The sequence below is a fragment of the Phaenicophaeus curvirostris genome (assembly GCF_032191515.1).
Source record: "Phaenicophaeus curvirostris isolate KB17595 chromosome W unlocalized genomic scaffold, BPBGC_Pcur_1.0 scaffold_35, whole genome shotgun sequence".
In the NCBI taxonomy this organism is placed as follows: Eukaryota; Metazoa; Chordata; class Aves; order Cuculiformes; family Cuculidae; genus Phaenicophaeus; species Phaenicophaeus curvirostris.
The window spans coordinates 983,389-998,372 of NW_027206664.1; the positions used below are offsets into that span (position 1 = coordinate 983,389).

Below are 14,984 nucleotides of genomic sequence, written 5' to 3' on the forward strand. Positions count from 1 at the left end.
ACTGAATGACATGATTTATGGTGCAACATCAGGAGGAAGCGTGCAGGGAGATAGCTGCCTCCTCATCAGTCCTCCAGCTGGGGAGAAAAACAAGGGTTTGCCTGAAGGCAGGATATGAAAAGGGATGTGTGTGTTGGGGGTACATAGCGAAGAGCAAGGGAAACAGAAAAGAAAATAAAAGCCTTTCAAGAAGAGTTCCCTGGGCTCTCAGTGATGCTGCAGACCTTGCAAGATGTTCCACACGACTTTGCTTGTCTGTCTCCATAGTGACCTTTCCTCAATATTAAAATTGGTAGATACTAAGTAGGGGAAATTTAAAGAACAGGACAAGTTCGTTCTCAACACCATGTGTTCCCAGTGCAGGTTGTACAACATTTAAAATCCAGCAACTAAATAAATTATCTTATATCTTTTTCATCTCAGTTTATTCCTACTGCCTGAGACAAAGGGTTTTGCTGGTGCAAATGCTCTGACCTGCATCTGCACACCGCAAAGCCAGGGAGATATAAAAGCCACCATACCAAAGATCTCTCTCATAGCCCAGAAAACACATGGCAGATCTTTCTTTTGAAACAAAATTAAGTAAAGCAGCTACTAAAGAAAGCCAGACAAAAGCATAACAATCATTTTCACGACACAAACATATGCATAGAAGATCCAAACAAGACAGGAGCTATTTATATGCTTCATTACAAAAGGAAAAAAAAGACATTTGCATATGCAGGAAAAAGAATTGTAAAATAACCAAGACACTTACTATCCAAACAGTGATGACTAATTCCTCTCTGTACCCATTTCTAGAAGACAATTGCCCAACTGCATCTGCGACTGTGAAGTCAACTTGCAGCCAAATCCTGTCGGGTCTTTTTTTGACTCTCTGGGGGAGTTTGCAGAGTTTGTCTTTTCATTACCCAGATGGTCTCAGGGCGATGATGGAGGAGAGAGTGATTTGGCAGCTCAGGTTATTACACCAGGGTTACTGAATTACTCGTTCTAGAGTTTTCACATAAATTTTAATTAAAAAAAAAAAGTAAAAGAGAGATCACCTCCTGACTACTGAGAAATTAAAAAAACAAGCGAGAGCAACCTAAGCCCCTCATCTGCACCAATGGGAACCTCCAGTCTTGCCCACCTGCAGGGCCACCCACTGGCCACCTCTGACGTGGGACAAAAAACACCCCTTGCACCCTGGAGATCTTCCCTGATGCCCCAAGGCCTCTCCATCCCCTGGCAGTGGTCACTGAGCTGTCCCCTGCATCTCACACAGCATTCTACCTGGCTCCAGCCCCTGAGCTATCCTGCCCCTCCTGGGCTGGATGCCCACCAGCAGCTCCCTTGTCCTGCCTGAGAAGGTCCACACTGATGAGCTTGGGGAACTGGGATCTCTGAGGCATGCTGCTCCTCATGCATGCCCATTCCTAGCAGCTTGGGATAATCGCATAGGCTCTGTGGTCCCAGGTTACTGGGAAAGAATAAAAACCACTGCAGAAAACTTCTCCTTCCTGTTTCTACTTCAAACACATTGCCCTGCTCTGCAGCCTTGCAAGAGAGAAAAATGAAACTTCAATATTTTGTCTTTTAAAAAACTATTTTCTGCAAGAAAAATCCACCAAACCAAGCAACCAACAAAAAATTTCCATAAAACAACCATCAAACCAAACTCATCAGGCTTGGGATGAGAGCTGGGCAGGAAGGGACGCCACCAACCATCACACTCTTTTTTTTCCATCCTATGGCACCTGGTGCGCAATGCCACTCAGCAGAGACATCAATGAACATTCTGCCCCCAACTTTGTAGCTGAAGAAAAAGATCCTTGCAAAAGAAAAGGGACTGGCATCTTCTCTCAATCACCCCCAAGTCATGAAAACATTTGTGCAGACTTTGATGGACACCTATGAAGGATGGGAGCAGAGGACAGAACTTGGGGTGGATGCAGAGGTCACCATGAACATTTTGACCCAAAACGTGATAATGCAGTGGGAATAATTTTGCTCCATTTGCAGCTTCAAGTTGGGTCAAATTTATCCGCTACCCATGGAGCGACTCCCTGGGACCAAAAGGAGAACGTTTCATAGAATCATAGAATCATAGAATAACCAGGTTGGAAGAGACCCACTGGATCATCGAGTCCAACCATTCCTATCAAACACTAAACCATGCCCCCTAGCACCTCGTCCACCCGTGCCTTAAACACCTCCAGGGAAGGTGACTCAACCACCTCCCTGGGCAGCCTGTTCCAATGCCCAATGACCCTTTCCGCGAAGAATTTTTTCCTGATGTCCAGCCTGAACCTCCCCTGGAAGAGCTTGAGGCCATTCCCTCTTGTCCTGTCCCCCGTCACTTGGGAGAAGAGGCCAGCACCCTCCTCTTTACAACCTCCTTTCAGATAGTTGTAGAGAGCAATGAGGTCACCCCTCAGCCTCCTCTTCTCCAGGCTAAACAACCCCAGATCCCTCAGCCATTCCTCGTAAGACTTGTTCTCCAGCCCTCTCACCAGCTTTGTTGCACTTCTCTGGACTTGCTCCAGAGCCTCAACATCCTTCTTGTGGTGAGGGGCCCAGAAGTTAACACAGGATTCAAGGAGCGGTCTCACCAGTGCCGAGTACAGAGCGAGAATGACCTCCCTGAACCTGTTGGTCGCTCCATTTCTGATACAAGCCAAGATGCCATTGGCCTTCTTGGCCACCTGGGCACACTGCTGGCTCATGTTCAGTCAGCTGTCAATCAACACCCCCAGGTCCCTCTCCTCCAGGCAGCTTTCTAGCCAGACTTCTCCTAGTCTGTAGCACTGCATAGGGTTGTTGCGCCCCAAGTGCAGGACCCAGAATTTGGCCTTGTTAAACCTCATGCCATTGGTCTCAGACCAGATATCCAGCCTGTTCAGATCCCTTTGCAGAGCCTCCCTGCCCTCCAGATCAACACTTCCACCCGGCTTCGTGTCATCCTCAAACTTGCTAAGGGTGCACTCGATGCCTTCATCCAGGTCATTGATAAAGACATTGAACAGGGCTGGACCCAGCACCGAGCCCTGGGGAACCCCACTTGTCACTGGCCTCCAGCTGGATTTAACACCATTTACCACCACTCTCTGGGCCCGGCAGGCCAACCAGTTGTCCACCCAGGAGAGTGTGCGCCTCTCCAGGCCAGAGGCTGACAGTTTCTCAAGCAGAATGCTGGGAGGAACTGTGTCAAAGGCTTTTCTGAAGTCCAGGAAGACCACATCCACAGCCTTTCCCTCATCCAGCAGCCGAGTCACTTTGTCATAGAAGGCGATCGGGTTAGTTTGGCAAGACCTGCCTTTCGTGAACCCATGTTGATTGGGCCTGATCACCCGGTTCTCTTGCATGTGCTTCATGATAGCACTCAAGATCACCTGCTCCATGATTTTCCCTGGCACTGAGGTCAGACTGACAGGCCTGTAGTTTCCTGGGTCCTCCCTGCGACCCTTCTTGTAGATGGGCACAACATCAGCCAGCCTCCAGTCCCGTGGGACTTCCCCAGTCTTCCAGGACTGTTGGAAGATGATGGAAAGGGGTTTGGCCAGCACATCCGCCAGCTCCTTCAATACCCTTGGGTGGATCCCATCCGGCCCCATAGACTTGTGGGTGTCTAGCTGGGCAAGCAAGTCTCTAACTGCCTCCTCTTGGATCATGGGAGCCTCATTCTGTTCCTCTAACTCCTGGGTTTGTACACAAAGGGAACAACTTTCCTTACTATTAAAGACTGAGGCAAAGAAGGCATTAAGTACCTCACCCTTTTCCTCATCCCCGGTCACCGTTGTTTTTTCTGCATCCTATAGGGACTGTATATTCTCTCCATTCCTCCTTTTGTTGTTAATATATTTATAGAAGGATTTTTTTTATTGTCTTTCATGGACTTAGTCAATTTAATTTCTAGTTGGGCCTTAGCCCTCCTGATTTTTTCCCTGCACGATCTCACTTCCCTCCTGTAGTCCACCCAAGACGCCTGTCCCTTCTTCCAAAGCTCATAGACCCTCGTCTTCTTTCTGATGTCTCTCAAAATCTCCCTACTCAACCAAGCTGGTTTTTTTCCCCCGCCGGCTCCTTTTCCGGAACATGGGGATGGCTTTCTCTTGAGCTGCTAGGATTTCCTTTTTGAAGAGCTCCCAGCCCTCGTGGGCTCCCTTGCCCTTAAGGACTGTCTCCCATGGGACTTTGCCAACCAGCCTTCTGAACAGTCCAAAGTCTGCCCTCTGGAAGTTTAATGCGACTGTCCTGCTAGCCACCCTCTTCACCTCACCTAGAACTGAAAACCCTATCATCTCGTGATCGCTTTGTCCCAGGCGTCCTCCGACCGCCACATCCCCCGCAAGGCCTTCTCTGTTGACAAACAGCAGGTCCAGGAGGGCGCCTTCCTTTGTTGGTTCCCTCACCAGTTGTGCGAGGAAGTTGTCTTCCGCGCACTCCAGGAACCTCCTGGACTCCTTCCTTTCTGCTCTATTGTACTTCCAGCAGATATCTGGAAGATTGAAGTCTCCCACAAGAACAAGAGGCATTGATCTAGAGACTATCCCCAGCTGTTTATAGAAGAGCTCATCAGCTGCTTCTCCTTGGCTGGGTGGTCTGTAACAGACTCCCATCACAATATCTGCCTTCTTGTTGGCTCCTCTGATTTCAACCCACAGGCACTCAGTCCCATCCTCACCGTAATCGAGCTCGAGGGTATCAAAGCACTCTCTAACATAGAGGGCTACCCCGCCTCCTCTCCTACCCTTCCTGTCCTGCCTGAAAAGTTTATACCCCACCATAGCTGCACTCCAGTTATACGAGTCATCCCACCACGTTTCCATGATGGCATCTTATTCTCCTTGCCCTACAACAGCTTCCAACTCCTCCTTCTTATTGCCCATGCTGCGTGCATTGGTGTAAATGCACTTCAGCTGGGCTGGCGAACCTTCAGCCCTCATAAAGGGAATAGTGTTCATTCCCAATTGAATGGTCCTTGGAATAACTGACACCTCGGTGTCAGTTTCATCCTTACCGTCACCACATGTACTCGCCTCCACTTGCTCTGTGGTGACATACTGGCAGTCCTCACCAGCACACCATCTCTTAGTCACTGGAGTTCCACTTCCAGGCTCACTCCCAACTAGCCTGGTCTCGTCCCCCTCCCCCTTCACATCTAGTTTAAAGCTCTGTTTATGAGCCTAGCTAGATTTTTAGTAAGGACTTTAGTCCCCCTAGGAGATAGGTGTTCCCCATCCCTAGTAAGAAAGCCTAGGGGTGCATGGGCCACCCCGTGATCAAAGAACCCAAAGCCTCTCTCCTCACATCAGGCACAGAGCCAGGTATTAATCAAGTGCTTCTTTTTGACTTCTTGCTCCTCATTCCTTAGCAATAGAATGGAGCTAAACACTACCTGTGCCCCAGAGCCCTCCATCATTCTCCCCAGAGACCTGAAGTCTCTCTTGATTGCTTTCACCTTTCTGCGCTGTGTCATCATTTCCTATATGAAATACAACCAGTGGGTAATAACCTGTCTCCTTGACCAGGGAAGGAAGTTTTCTAGTTAGAACAAGTCTAGAGACTCGTTTGTGGTGGCAGTGGAAGGAATTTGTGTTTAGTTTCAGATCACCAGATCCATTTTTTTTATATATTCAACATGGGTATTTTTTCTTTGCAAGCTGATTCAGCCTAGAATCCTTCCCTACGCTGCACCATCCTCAGAAAAAGATAAAAACATCCTCCATCAAGAAGAAGAGGAGGGTGATTGTTGTAGGGGACTCCCTCCTAAAAGGAACGGAGGGACCCATTTGCAGACCGGACCCGCTCCACAGAGAGGTCTGCTGCTTACCGGGGGCATCAGGGAAGGAGGTAGCTAGAAAACTTCCTTCCCTGGTCCATGAGACAGACTACTATCCTCTGATAGTAGTCCAAACTGGTAACGATGGTCTAGTAAACAAAAAGGCCAAAGCCATCAAGAATGACTTCAGGGCCATTGGGAAAATGATGGAGGGCTCTGGGGCACAAGTAGTATTCTGCTCCATCCAATTGTTAAATAGAGAGGAGCGGGAAGCCAGGAAGAAGAATTCGATTAATGCCTGGCTCCGAGCCTGGTGCGAGGAGAGGGGCTTTGGCTTCTTTGATCATGGGGTGGCTCACGCACCCCCAGGCCTTCTCGCTAAGGACGGGACATGTGGGTCTCCTAGGGTAACTAAAGCCCTTGTTAGAAACCTAGCTAAGCTCATAAATCGCGCTTTAAACTAGATGTGAAGGGGGAGGGGTTTGAGCCCAGGCTAGACAGGAACGAGCCTGGACGTGGGGCAATGGTGATTGGGAGAGGGTGTGCTGGGGAGGACCACCAGTACATCACCACACAAAAATTGGGGGAGAACACACCTCGGGGTGCTAAGGGAGATATGGGCACTCTGGAGCGAGCTACTCCAGTTACCAGGCAATTGGGAATGAACTCTGTTCCCTCTAAGAGGGCTGAAGGCTCAGCAGCTCAGCTGAAGTGCATATACACCAATGCACACAGCATGGGGAATAAGAAGGAAGAGCTGGAAGCTGTCGTAGGGCAAGGAGCCTATGATGTCGTTGCCATCATGGAAACGTGGTGGGACGACTCATATAACTGGAGTACGGCTATGGTGGGGTACAAACTCTTCAGGCGGGATAGGAAGGGTAGGAAAGGAGGCGGGGTAGCCCTCTTTGTAAGGGAGGACTTGGACTCCGTTGAGATGGATTGTGGCGATCAGGAGGTTGAGTGACTGTGGGTTAAAATCAGAGGAGCCCACCAGAAGGTAGATTTTGTGATGGGAGTCTGTTACAGACCACCCAGCCAGGGAGAAGCAGCTGATGAGCTCTTCTATAAACAGCTGGGGTTAGTCTCTAGATCAATGCCTCTTGTTCTTGTGGGAGACTTCAATCTTCCAGATATCTGCTGGGAGTACAATAGAGCAGAAAGGAAGCAGTCCAGGAGGTTCCTGGAGTGCATGGAAGACAACTTCCTTGCACAGCTGGTGAATGAACCAACAAGGGAGGGTGCCCTCCTGGACCTGCTGCTTGTCAACAGAGAAGGCCTTGTGGGGGATGTGGCAGTAGGTGGACGCCTAGGACTAAAGTGACCATGAGATGACAGGGTTTTCTGTTCTAGGTGAAGTGAAGAGGGTGGTTAGTAGGACGGTAGCATTAAATTTCCAGAGGGCAAACTTTGAACTTTTCAGGAGGCTGGTTGGCGAAGTCTCATGGGAGACAGTACTCAAGGGCAAGGGAGCCCACGAGGGCTGGGAGCTCTTCAAAAAGGAAGTCCTAGCAGCTCAGGAGAAAGCCATCCCTGTGTTCCGGAAAAAAAGCCGGCAGGGGAGAAAACCAGCTTGGTTGAACAGAGAGATCTTGAGTGATATCAAGAAGAAGAGAAATGTTTATGGGCTCTGGAAGAGGGGACAGGCCTCTTGGGTGGACTACAGGAGGGAAGTGAGATTGTGTAGAGAAAAAATCAAAAGGGCTAAGGCTCAGCTAGAAATCAGATTGGCCAAGTCTGTGAAAGATAACAAAAAAATCTTTCTACAAATATATAAATAATAAAAGGCGGACTAGGGAGACCATACAGTCCCTATTGGACGCAGAAGGAACAACAGTGACAGGGGATGAGGAAAAGGCTGAGGTACTTAATGCCTTCTTTGCCTCAGTCTTTAGTTGTAAGGAGGGTCGTTCTGTCTGTGTACAAACCCAGGAGCTAGAGGAGCAGAATGAGGCTCCCGTGATCCAAGAGGAGGTGGTCAGAGCCTTGCTAGCCCGACTAGACACCCACAAGCCTATGGGGCCGGACGGGATTCATCCAAGGGTATTGACGGAGCTGGCGGATGTGCTGGCCAAACCCCTTTCCATCATCTTCCAACAGTCCTGGAAGACAGGGGAAGTCCCACTGGACTGGAGGCTGGCTGATGTTGTGCCCATCTACAAGAAGGGTCGCAGGGAGGACCCAGGAAACTACAGGCCTGTCAGTCTGACCTCAGTGCCAGGGAAAGTCATGGAGCAGGTGATCTTGAGTGCTGGGCTGAGTCCAATGGCATGAGGTTTAACAAGGCCAAATGCCGGGTCCTGCACTTGGGGCACAACAACCCTATGCAGTGCTACAGACTAGGAGAAGTCTGGCTAGAAAGCTGCCTGGAGGAGAGGGACCTGGGGGTGTTGGTTGACAGCCGACTGAACATGAGCCAGCAGTGTGCCCAGGTGGCCAAGAAGGCCAATGGCATCTTGGCTTGTATCAGACACGGCGTGACCAGCAGGTCCAGGGAGGTTATTCTTCCTCTGTACTCGGCACTGGTGAGACCGCTCCTCGAATCCTGTGTTCATTTCTGGGCCCCTCACCACAAGAAGGACGTTGAGGCTCTGGAACGAGTCCAGAGAAGAGCAAGAAAGCTGGTGAGGGGGCTGGAGAGCAGGTCTTATGAGGAACGGCTGAGAGAGCTGGGGTTGTTTAGCCTGGAGAAGAGGTGGCTGAGGGGAGACCTCATTGCTCTCTAGAAGTACCTGAAAGGAGGTTGTAGAGAGGAGGGTGCTGGCCTCTTCTCCCAAGTGACAGGGGACAGGACAAGAGGGAATGGCCTCAAGCTCCACCAGGGGAGATTTAGGCTGGACATTAGGAAAAAATTCTTCACAGAAAGGGTCATTGGGCATTGGAACAGGCTGCCCAGGGAGGTGGTTGAGTCACCTTCCCTGGAGGTGTTTAAGGCACGGGTGGACGAGGTGCTAAGGGGCATGGTTTAGTGTTTGATAGGAATGGTTGGACTCGATGATCCGGTGGGTCTCTTCCAACCTGGTTATTCTATAATTCTATGATTCTATGATTCTGAATAGCTGAATGACAGGGATCGGGGAAGCTTTCCTGTTTGCTGGAGCTTACAAGCATTTTATGAGTACAGATTCTCCACATCAATTTTTCCTCGCATTTCTTTGTTTCCTCTCAGTAACACAATCACATAAACTGCTTTGTAAAGAGCAACGCTTATTAAAAGGGTGATGTCAAAAGTTAGTTAAAACGTTTATCTAGTATTAAGCTCCCACACGCTTAAGTGTGCAAGAGTTTTGCTGATATAATTCAGTGTTTGCTTTCTGTAGTTTTGCTCTTCTCTTGTCTCAAATATCTGAGTTTAACTGTTTGGGTGTACTTCTAGTCTTGGGTTATTAGCCAGACAGGCTGTTACTGTATTTAGGTTGCAAATGATACAAGTTGCACACAGACCCAGCTTTAATTCAAGCTGAGGTGAGGCAAAACTCCTGAAAATGATCTGGCTACCAACCTCTGCTATAAATTCCTGCAAGAAATGTATGCAGGACACTTTTTTCCTGAAGACATAATGATATTATAAACCAAACAATTTCTGTTTAAGGGGTGTGAAAGAATCATAGAATGTTTTGGGTGGGAAGGGACCTTAAAGATCATCTAGTTCCAACCGCCCCTGCCATAGGCAGGGACACTTCCCACTAGACCAGGCTGCTCAAGGCCCCATCCAACCTGGCCTTGAACACTTCCAGGGAGGGGGCATCCACAACTTCCCTGGGCAATCTGTTCCAGTGTCTCACCACCCTCATTGTGAAGAATTTTTTCTTAATATCTAGTCTAAATCTTCACCCATCCAATTTAAAGCCATTCCTCATCGTCCTATCACTACATGCCTTTGTAAAAAGTTCCTCCCTAGCTTTCTTGTAGGCCCCCTTCAGATACTGGAAGGCTGCTATAAGGTTTCCTCAGAGCCTTCTCTTCTCCAGGCTGAACAACCCCAGCTCTCTCAGCCTGTCCTCATAGCAGTGGTGCTCCAGCCCTCTGATCATCTTTGTAGCCCTCCTCTGGACCTGTTCCAACAGTTCCATACCCTTCTTATGTTGGGGATTCCAGAACTGGACACAATATTCCAGGTGGGGTTTCACAAGAAAGGAACAGAGGGGCAGAATCACCTCCCTTGACCTGCTGGCCACGCTTCTTTTGATGCAGCCCAGGATACGGTTGGACTTCTGGGCTGCGAGTGCACATTGCCAGCTCATGTCAAGATTCTCATCAATGAGCACATCCAAGTTCTTCTCCGCAGGAGAAAAAAGATTTAAGTTTAAAAAAAACCCAAACAGTTAAGCCAATGTGGAATGTGTGTTTGTTTGGTTTGGGGATTTTGCAACAGGACAGGGAGAGGACAGGCAGCTCTATCCCCCATACAGGACAGCTAAAATGCAGTATCCACATGGCAAGGGAGAGAGCAAACACAAACCGAAGCTCTGCAGTCACTGACCACAAGACAGAACACATCAGAGTTAAACAAGTTAGAAAAAAAATTTCAAGAAATAAAAGGCAAAGAAAAGAGAATGGCAAAGAAGAAGCAACATCTGTGACTTGGCAGCAGGCAGGGGTCTAGACAATAATCTATCATTCAGGCAGAGAGCCGTGTGCTTTTATCTTCCCATCACCCCAGCGAAGAAGAAAAGTCAAGAAGAAAAAGGACTCTGCATTGAAGAAGAACCAAAGCAGGGAGAACAGGGCCCAGATCTTAAAACTTTTTTAACTGCATAGCATCATAAATGCCAGGAAGTTGGGATGACCCATCCTTGCCTCAGGTTGACCAAGGTGTTGGGGACATAGAGAGCCCCAGGAAGGGGCAAGATGGGGATCAAGGCACCCCACCACATGCACCTGCTGTGGGTTGAGTTGATGGAAACAATCTCTGCTTGCTCAAGGGCAGGAGAGCTGAGATGGTGGCTTGGGATGATCTGCCAAGCTTAGGGAACCAGACCATGTAGGAACCTAAAGGCACTTTCCAGCCCAGGGTTTTAGGCTTGTGATGTCAAAGGGAGGAACAGCTGAAGCTTGAATCATACAGCAACATCTCCAAGAAAAGGAAGAATTCACCCCTCCAAAAATACAATAGCTACTGGGAAATATTTCTTCTGTCCCTCTCTGCTCATCCTTTGCTATAAGGACACAGTGCCTTGCGGGGGACCCTGTTTCAGCTACAAGAAAAAGTACCTAGAGAGCACACTGGTCTCTTACCTCTTGCCTCTGTTTAATGTTAAATAACAATTTTCCCTTTAAAGGCCGAATTCTGATTCATCTCAAAACTCCCCCTGACTTCAGTGGGACTGGGGATTTGACCATCGGTCAACGTGGAAATTTAAAGAGACATTCAGAGTTACAAAGAAACTGCAGAAGAACTAAAAAAACGAGGGGAGACAGTCAGGGTTGCCAAGCTGGAAATAGGATGTTATTGCTTGTGCTATCATTTCACTACTGATTTTTTTATTTAATTAACTGACATACCTTTCAACAGAATTTAGAACTGACAAATGTCTGCTCTGTTAGAGGAGCGTACACAAATAAATCTAAGGCTTTAGCCGTCTCAGTGATTACCAGCCTACGTACTCAGAAATACAGAATTCCTGCAATTTTTTACTACAGGCCTGTAGTTCCCTGGATCCTCCCTGCAACCACCTCCTGGGTGGTCTGTAACAGACTCCCATCACAAAATCTGCCTTCTTTTGGGCTCCTCTGATTTTAACCCACAGGTACTCAGTCTCCTCATCACCATAATCAAGCTTGATGGTATCAAAGTCCTCTCTTACACAGAGGGCTACCCCGCCTCCTCTCCTGCCCTTCCTGTCCCGCCTGAAGAGTTTGTACCCCACCATAGCTGCACTCCAGTTATATGAGTCATCCCACCACGTTTCAGTGATGGCAACAACACCATAGCCTCCTTGCCCTACAACAGCTTCCAACTCCTCCTTCTTATTCCCCATGTTGCGTGCGTTGGTGTAAATGCACTTCAGCTGGGCTGGCGAACTTTCAGCCCTCTTAGAGGGAATAGAGTTTATTCCCAATTGCCTGGTCGTTGCAGTAGCTAACGCCAGAGTGCCAGTTTCTTCCTTACCGTCATCAGGCATAATCGCCCCCACTTGTTCTGTGTACTGGTGGTCCTCACCAGCACACCATCTCTGAGTCACTGGTGTCCCAGTTCTTTAATGAATCAGAGAAAGCAGAGTGGGGAGAAAGGTCAGTCCAAAGGAAATCCCCTGGTCTCCTGTTATCTCCTTCTTGTTTCTCATAGAGGGACAAACATCAGAACTGAGATGTGGCCACATCCTGGTAAGACACAATGTCCCACAGGTCAGCAGAGCTTACTGCTGAACTGCAGCAAATCTCACTGCTGAGCTGCAGCAAATCTCATTTCCACCAGAACACATTCGCATCTCCACTATACCATGTTATTACAGAAGTATTTATTATTTTTTATTGCTGCCCTACCTTCCTAGCATCTTTCTGGATTCTCAAACACATGCCAGGGTGTCATCTCAGCTGGATAACAGCAGTTTACCACCGCTTCAAAGTCCTCTTATCCCATGGATCTAGACACAAACACACAGCAAAACAGTAGCTCCTGCCCCAGTCAGACCTTACAGTGAATGGAGAGCATGGACAGACAGTAGGATGCATGTACATAGGGAACCAAGGATACCTTAGAGAGTCAGAAGCCAACCTCTCAGTCCTGTGGAGAGGGACTGGTGGGGAGACAAGGGATTGTGAAGAAATACAAATTGATTTCCCTGCTGGGTTGTCATCAGAGAAGTTGGGATGCCTGTTTGACCCAACCCAGCAGTTACCCCACTTGGCAGGTTTACTCCTCTGGAGTATTGCCGAAGATCTTCATTATATTTGTTTAAAACCCAGTCCTATGGGAACCCTGAGGCAGCGATGTGCCCTTTGCCTTTGCAAGCGTGCGTGGGAAAACCTCAGATCACCTTCGGATGTTGAGAGACATTGTGCATCCTCTCCATGGCATCTGTTCCCCAAGACAGGAGCAAAGCTTCCACGTTCCCAAGAGCATCTTGTCCCTGGGCCAGCAATACCCTCCCTGCTACACAGAGGTAGTAGGAAGAGAGGGGATCAAGCACAGCAGATCCATGTCCATCCCAGGATCTGCAGCACCATCACTGCACGGAAAAATATATTTATATGAATCTCTCAGCCCACAGGCTGTTCCCCAAAGCATGAGCTCAGAGAAAAAACATGCTGTTTTGAAGAACCCCTCAAGCAAGTGTGAAGGAGCTGGTTTATATGGCTTGATGAGCAGCTTTCAAGCCCTTCCCCACATTGGGACAAGGTCAGAGCCCCAAGACCATCCCCAGTATCTGCTCAGAGGCTACTTCTGTGCCTGAAAAAACACCCATCCCATGCCCAACTTGGGGTGATGACTGGGACCTCAACAGAGGCTGATGGATGGATCCCACTTGTAAATGCAACAGTTGGAGATGTCCAGCCTTGCAGCCTGGGGGATGCTCCAGGGACCAGCTGGATTTTGCCAGCAGGCTGCATTCTTATTTTAAGCTCCGCACATCCAGTGTGTCCTCTTTATAAAGTGGAGGTGCTAAGGGCTCTATAGGGACAGGTCAAGTTTGTGAAAAGGGATATAAGAGAAGGAAAAGTTTTTACCACATTGTTTGCTCCCAAGAAAAGGGACTGGAAGGCACAAAGCTGAGGAAAATAACTCCAGACACATGGACAGCTGTGGTCTAAACCACAGTTGCTCTGTCCCATCAGCCCTGCTCATATCCCTTTGAGTGAGACAAGTCCTCTGAGAGCCCCCATCATTTGTCTGGCATGTGGAAAGCCGAAAGACAATGCGGGGTTACATTCTCCTGGTGGTTGCATGGAGATTTGGTTAGGCAATTCCTGCAAATATGGAGAGATGAGAAGCTACATCTCTAATGGCACTCGGAGATATTTGTTCCACTGTGCAGAGCATCCTGTATGGCCAAACAGATTGAGATCCCATCTGTAGGCTCAAAGACGGAGTGCTCTGGACATCCTGTCTCTTGCCTTTGAAGAACCTGCCTGGACACCATCTTTGCTTTTGGTTCCAGGCAATCTTTCCTGGATGGGGGAGGGATGCTGGTTTTGCCCTGCTTTTGTGCAAAACCTGATACCTGGTGGGCATGGCCAGGGCCATCCAGCAATTAACAGCTAATATGGACTTGCAGCCACTAAGGCAAGAAGTTGAGAATGAAGAGCAGTGCCATGGCCAAAGTCAAGCCTTCTGCTTCCCCTTCATCCTTCTGGTGAATGAAAACATTCCTCACTGCATTTTTCAGACAGAAAGTTTCTCTCCACCCTTTCTTCTGCCCAGGCAGGATTTCATTGCTGTGCCAGGATCAGGCCCAGAAATATGATGCTAAGTCTTTGGAGTATCTCATGATCAGCTTTGCTATTAACATGCTGTAAGAGTCGGTCAAAGGATCGATTTCTGTCTCAACATTTTCTCATTTTTAGCCTCAGAACTTGACTCTATAAATCACAAATGCAGGCCTCAGAAAAACGGCCAGAGCTGGTACGGAACGAATGCTTTGTACCTAACTACCTGTACCTGCCTCCTTATCTCAAAAATGTTTTATACCTGTCTTCAAGCCTCCCTGCTCCCTACCATTGTGAAAGATCCATGAAGCAAGGAGGAAAAGACAGGAAGGTTAATGACGGGACTTACCACAGACCCATACCCAACAGAGCATGTGATGATGACTACTGGCCTTCATCGGGAGACCCCAGGTCGACCACCACCGCCAGAAGGAGTGCATGCGCAAGGAGAGGAGACCTGCAGACACTCCTCTCTTGGCATGTGTGGCCTGCTACGTGGAGATTGGCACATCTCCACAGGCAAAGGTGGGTCACAGGTGTATTGACTAGCATAAAAGACAGCTCTGGAGCAGCTGAATTAGTGGGGAACAGAAGACCGAGACAGAAGAAGACCCCTCCACCGTGGGATCACCTCCATCAAAGACCGAAACAACGGAACACCTTCTGGACCAGGACTCCCAGAGACGCCGGACATCTGTGGACCCATGGTGGTAGCTATGAACCCCTTTTCCTTCCCTCTTCTCCCTATCTAGCATGATGCTAGGACCTTTCTAGCAAGTACATGCTTGGTGGTGCTTCAACATGGAGTGGGACCATCGATCTGCTGAGCTAGCTGTGAAGTGCAAGACAC

General features: G+C 48.6%; 1 protein-coding gene and 1 long non-coding RNA gene across 9 annotated transcripts in view; one reads left to right on the forward strand and one right to left on the reverse strand.

Moving 5' to 3' along the window:
• The window catches only part of LOC138733840 (uncharacterized), a 252,031-nt gene that overhangs the window by 187,785 nt on the left and 49,262 nt on the right, over window positions 1-14,984 (forward strand). The window lies entirely within an intron of this gene.
• LOC138733828 (CBP80/20-dependent translation initiation factor-like) overlaps window positions 1-14,984 on the reverse strand; it is a 259,905-nt gene that overhangs the window by 54,945 nt on the left and 189,976 nt on the right. The window lies entirely within an intron of this gene.